We start from the raw sequence: 6,654 nt of genomic DNA, 5'->3' as shown, positions 1-6,654 counted from the left end.
ATGGATATAAAAATGCTACCTGAGATGCATAGATATGTCATCAAAGTAGAGAAACTTTCCAATATTTTTGAGACAGTTTGATCAGTCTTTTAAACGTGAAAACATAAGTTCATGAGATGACTAAATGGTAGATTATTTTGTTTGTGCATGCTAAGAAAAATGCTGTTGCTTTAGTTTGAGCTCTTCCATAAGTCTAATTGTGGTAAGGAACCATAAAATAGGTTTAAATATCTTTAAAGATAGAATTTTAAATAGGCATGAACTCTAGTGAGAACTGACTTTTAGTAAACGTGATACCTATTACTCTAAAACATCCACTTTATTTACCTGAAGAATTTAGGTTAGCTTTAATTATTTCATGATTCTTACAGTATTTTTTTTTTTTTTGGTGCAGATCCATTGTACCTAAGTTGTATATGCAAATTTTTGGAAATGTTTATTTAAAAGTTGTTTTGGTATACAAGTGTTCTAAACATTGTATCTAAGAGAGTAGCCTGGACTTAAAAATATTAGAAATAAGCTTATGCCTGCCTTTTCATTTTAAAAAAATTTCTTCCTGCCACATATGGTGTGAAATCACAGTAAGTTGCTTAGTAACATGCTGCAGTATCTACTTGCTGTTGGAGACTCACATCAGATAATGGAATTGTTCCTGTGTCAGGCTGCAGGAAAGAGGATGTCATTGTTAATAAAACGCACCCACTCCTTTCTGTGCTACAGCAATGTGTAGTAATTTGTTTTCTTCATTTGTTTCCACTGGTTTTGTAAAAAGTTCAAATTCTTTCCCAAATTATTAGCAGTTCAGATGTTCCCTAATTTATTAAGTATGCCTTTATTCACCATTTGTTTTTTAAAGTTGCTCTTAATGCATTATAGAATTAATGACTGTTTATTTTTATTACAGTATTTAATATATGTAGTTATTGCCATTTATATTGTGGAGTTTGCAGAATTAAATCAATTGTATAAACTAAACCTTTAAATTAGCTATGTGTGAGGACTCTTTAATGCTTGCAAAGAGGGGAAGGGGTTTGTAGTTAAAGGTTTACTGCTCCAGTTTCTCTTACGAAGATGTAGCAAATTAGGCTCTCTGTGTCCTCAGTTAATTTCCGAGTTAGTTGTGCTAGTAACATATGTCCATAGCTTTTCTGTATGGCCACCACTACTTCAAGGATTTCCCAAAAAAATAACAATAGTTTACCAAAAAAAAAAAAATTGCAAAAGGAAGTTTGTACTTTTTAATTTTCTGAGGTAAAATAAATATAGAATCCTGGCCAATTGAACTCTGTATGTTGTTTCTAATACCTCATTTTATATTCGGGTCCTTCTTAACTAAAATTTCTCCAACGCTCTTAATAAAACCAGAGCTTCTGTTATCAGTTGTCCCAATTTTCTGCTCCTTTACCCCAGAACCATCCATCTGTTTTGTATTGGCCATAAGAAATGCTGAAAACAGTATATCTTATTCTTTTGAGACTTGCCAGTCCATCCAGGAGTCTTATAAACACTCAAATACCAGAGTGTTATTAATTAGCAGAAGGACCACCGAAGGTAAAAAATCTAGGACGGGTGTTGAAGTCCGAGCAGGTGGCCCCACTCTTTCATTTGTTGAATTGCCAGCATTGATTCTTCACCATCACCTTTGTTATTTGTAATGTTTCTTGTTTACTCTTAATGTCTTGAGTGTGGGGGTTTGTGGTTTTTTGTGTTTTTTTTTTTGCGGTACGCGGGCCTCTCACTGCCGTGGCCCCTCCCGTTGCGGAGCACAGGCTCCAGACGCGCAGGCTCAGCGGCCATGGCTCACAGGCCCAGCCGCTCCGCGGCACGTGGGATCTTCCCGGACCGGGGCACGAACCTGTGTCCCCTGCATCGGCAGGCGGACTCTCAACCACTGCGCCACCAGGGAAGCCCGGTTTGTTTGTTTGTTTTTAACATCCTGTTGTCCATAGGGAGTTGCTAGTGGTGCAGTAATTTGTTAATAACACCGCACTGTATGTTTTGTAGCAGATTTGCCATAGTTGGTTTTTAGATATTAGATGGCATTGTCTGATCTATTATATATGGTGTATCTATAATTACTAGAGTAACTGACTTGCAGCTAGGAAGCCGTGGAAGGGGGATACAGTGGGCCCAATAGAAATTAAAGTTGGTGTGTGTGTGATTGCGATTCATGGGATGTCATTTTAAAAGAAGATTGTTCCTTACTTGAGCCTCCAGTGGTTGACCAGAGGATGTTGGAACAGTCTTGTTTTTTATACATATTTATCTTCACGTCTGAAGCCAGTAAGTTTCAGAGTAAAAGAGTAAAATCAACGTTCAGTAGTTTTACTGTCACTCAGGCAAGTGTGTGTGTTCAGTAGTGTCAGTATCTTCTAAGATGAATACAACTGCTGATCACTAAACCTGGTTTATTAGGGTTCGAATAAAGTGGGCTTGTTTTTGTATACATTTGCATGATGATTGTTGCCTTCCTCATTTTCCAGGCTTTCACCATCAAATTTATGACAACATTAATTAACAAAGGAATATATAATTGCAATTGGTTCTGTTGAATAGCTTATTGTAAGGTGGGATAAAGGAGCAAAAATGATTTGATGGACCCGTAATAGGGGATGGGTTGTCTCCTTATGACGGCTGTCAGTAATACCCCTCATATGCTGAGAGCAGAAGTTAACTTTGTTATAACATACAGTATGTCTATATCATATCAGTCCACAAAGTGGGAGTCACAGAAATGCTGAAGTTAATGAGTGATAAAACTGCACAGCTAGCTGTAAACTGCGTGTTTATCTCCACCGAACTACCTAGGCCAATTTGGAATGGTGACTAGAAATGGCTGGCCCTCTCAACTTGTTGGTTTGCATATAAGGAAATGAGGTCTTGAGCCAGGTACCCTACCTAGTTGGAGCCAAACCTGTATTCTTTCCACATAGGCTGCTTTTGCATTAATCTTATAAAAGCAATGATAGTTTGAGCTAGAGATTTAAATTACTGTAGTGGAAAATAATGGTTATTTTGATTCCATAAAGAATAGGTATGGTCTGTAAGGTATGAGTTACAAAACTTCCCAAAGGGAAAAATGATTCTTTTGACCCAAGAGCCCCATGTAATGACTAATACTTTTCCTACCAAACTAATAAGTAGATACTAACGTGCTACAATGTGTAATAATAGGAATTTTAGAAGCAGATAGGTGGGCAGAAATGTATGGCGAAGTTGATCTAAAGAGTTTTACTCTTGTTTTGAAAGGTCTTCCCGTGGAATAAACCGAGTAAAGTGTCATTTGTGGGAGAGTTCTAAAAACTTCAGTGACTTGTACGAGGTAAACTGCATGCAGTTTAGTGGAGTCTTCCAGCTATGTAGAAAGTTCATGGCTTGGACAAGATTTAATCAACATACATAAATCACAGTAATCTTTCTGTAACGTTACATTTAGATACAGCTTTTGTTCTTTGTTTTTATAAGAGTTAAAGATGTCTTTCGAAGTACATCTTAGAATCAGTGGATTACTGTACAAGGAATATGTAAGAAACAACTATATGTTCTAAAGACCAAAGCTTGCGTATGGATTCAAAAGGGGCAGAAACCTGACTATTTAGTAAGGCACACTTACTTGGGCAAAATTCATTGCCCTCTTATTTTTAAAACTGGAACTATCCAACTTTTACATTTGTCACTTCATTCTACATTTACTCAAATTTATATCCATCAACATTTATACTTGGCTATGTCTCTGAAATCCCCCCAATTTTTATTAATTAGGCTTTTAGAAATTTCTTCCTTAACTCTGGAAACAGTTGAAGTAACTTTCTTTGCTGAAATAAAATCTCATTTTTTGATGTCAGGTTAAATATGGTAGAATTACAGATTTGCAAAAATAACCACGTTTCTCCAACAATTGTAAAACAAAAGTCCAAATACAAAGAGGTACTCAACTGATGTGACTGAGGATTTAAAGTTTCAACTTTGTCTTGTACACGCAGATGTTGATTTTTTTTCCTCGCATGATGTATGTACAATAGATACAAGTGGCTTGAGGTGATGCTTTTAATTACTGAAATTACTTTCTAAAGAGCAGTGGAGTTGCTACTGCTGATACTTTTCACATAGTTTCTACAGCTAATTATATTTACTGAAAGTAAGTTAATACATATTCACACACTATACAATAGGAATCTTTGTGTAGGGTTTTATTTTTTGGTCAAATACACACTTCGTTTTTTTTAAAAAAGGAAGCAGTTTAAACATGTACATTTACATTTTTCCCAAGGTAAAGGGCTTTGGATTGGAGAGTATCAGATTTACTAAAAATGGGAGCCAGGGTTATTTTCAGACAATGCAAATTTCCTTTATTTCCTCTAGTTTACTTGGCGAGAGAGCATGTAGGTGCTAAGAGTTCACAACTTAAATTTCACAATATAGGTTTGCTAAATGTGAAACAGCTACTGAGATACACTCAGTTCTTTTAAAAGAGTATATTAAACTAGCTTTATATTAAATTTCAAATGAATCCCTTAAATGTTGTAAGCTTATTAGAAAACGACTCTTTTGCCTTTGTGAAATAATATCGCCTGCTCCTTCCTGGTTTTTCAGTCCTCTGGGAATCTGACGATGACTTCGAATCGGTTTACTGTCTTTGAGCCTTTAAAGAAAAATGATTCTTCAAAGTGGAGGCTTTCATTTAAAACTAGGGACTGCAGAAAATAAAGTTGTTTTCTTCGTTCACAGATCTACTTGGAATAATATGAATGTGTTCGGTCTTAACAAACTAGTCTTCACAAGTATGTAACACTCCCAGTTGAAATGTACATTAACGTTTAATGTTCAAAAAACGAATGCTTAACTCACCATAAAGCCCTACAAAAGTTATTACAAAGAAGAGTGAAAACTAATACGTATCTAAACGAGATGTTTTTACCATATATATTTTCTTTTAAATTTAAATTCGTGGATAATTTGCCTTAAAAACAAAAAGTAGAATTTGTAGGAATACTGGCCGGTCCTTTGCTTTTAAAACGTTAAAGATGCGAACTGTTCCATTTGTACTGTGCCTGATTTGTGCCGAGCTCTCCCTGCTGTTGGTCAGGTCATTTCTGCCGACTCTCCTTCGAACCCTCTGCGCGGTTAGCTGCGCGGGCTCTCGGTCCGGGTGGCCCGAAGAGTCGTGCTCTCGCCCGCAGAGCGCGCAGGCCGGCCGCTAGTGGGCGCTGTGGGTCCGCGGAAGCGGCGGCGCGGTGGCGCTCGTCCCAGAGGCTCTTAGGCAGGCGCTTCGCCGGGAATCCAATGGAAGAATTTCTGCCGCCTCTCTGTTTCGGCGCTATTCGTCACGGTCACCCCTAAATTCCCGGTCACTCTGGGGAGGTATAAGGGCGGCCCGGAGGCTAATTAAGGAGAAGATCCCGCGGCGGGCGCGGGTGTGCCGCCGCGCACTCGGGGGTGAGGTGCTGCCTTCGGGGGATGCGAGGTGCGGAGGGAGCGGGGCCCGGGCGGCCGCGCCCCGGGAGTCCGCTGCCCCGCCGGCGCCGCGTCCCCGGGAGTCGTTTTGCGTCTCCCGGCCCCACTGACTTAGCTCGGGCCCCAGCCGACGTTCGGTACCGAAACCAGGTGTGAAACGCATCACTGAGAGGCCTGGTGGGCGCGGCGAAGGGCTGCGCAAGCGGGTTGTGAGCCAGTCTACGCAGAGGGGGCTCTGCAGTGAAGGAGGGAGACCCACGGGAAGCCCACTGCCTTCTGTTCCGCAGGGAAAGTTTCGCCCTCGACGTTGTCCCTCTGCTGAAGTTTGGACACTTGCCGGGCAATGAGAGCGCGTGCTGGGCGCGGGGGCAGGTGCCCCGGGCTGTCCCGCTCCCCACTCGCCCGCCCCTACCATCTCGGGGGGCGCCGGGTGCACGCGCAAGCCCGTCTCCTTCGCGGGCTCCCCCGCGCGCCGCTCGCGCCGCCGCCCGGGACAGGGGGCGGGGCTCACCTGTCAGCCCGCGCCCCGCCTCGCGGCGCCCAATGTCGGGCGGGGGCTGCTGACGGACCGGCCGGCCGCCCAACCGGCTCGCGGCTGCCGAGCGGCGGTCCAATGGGCTGCGCGGTGCGGGGCGGGGCCCCGCGTTTATAGTGCTCTGACAGCGCGCCGGCCGAGCTGACTCTCCTCGGCGGGGACGGCGGCGCCGGCTGAGGCGAGGAGACGCGCGCGGAGCTGGTCCCGGCGCCCTCCCCGCACACAAAGGCCCGCGCGCATCCGGCGCCCGCGGCGAGCACCAAGCCCCTCCTGCCTGCTCCGCGGGCTGGGAGCCGCGAGGACTGTGGAGGCTCCTGTGAGCCCGGAGACGCCCCTCGCCGCCCGCGCACCGCGCTCCGCGCTCCGGGACATGGAACCGCGCCGAAGCGGCGCCCGCGCGCTCGGGCCGCTGCCCGCCCCCCTGGATCTATAGTGCGAGGCGGCCCGCTGCCTCCGCCGAGCCGTCTCTTGGCCTTTGTGTCCCGGCCAAGCACCCTCCCTGCCGCCCCGCTCCCGGCACCCTGGAGCCGCACGGGAGCCGGCTGTCCGATCTGCGTCCGGCGCGGCGCCCCGGAGCCCCGAGTCCGCCGCGCCGCCGCGCCCCTCGCGTGCGCTCCCGCCCCGAGCTCTGAGGGCCCCGAGGGGAGCGCCACCGGCCTCGGCGC

This window comes from Mesoplodon bidens (genome assembly GCF_964165515.1).
Source record: "Mesoplodon bidens genome assembly, chromosome: 17".
Classification (NCBI taxonomy): Eukaryota; Metazoa; Chordata; class Mammalia; order Artiodactyla; family Ziphiidae; genus Mesoplodon; species Mesoplodon bidens.
This window is presented reverse-complemented; position numbering follows the sequence as displayed.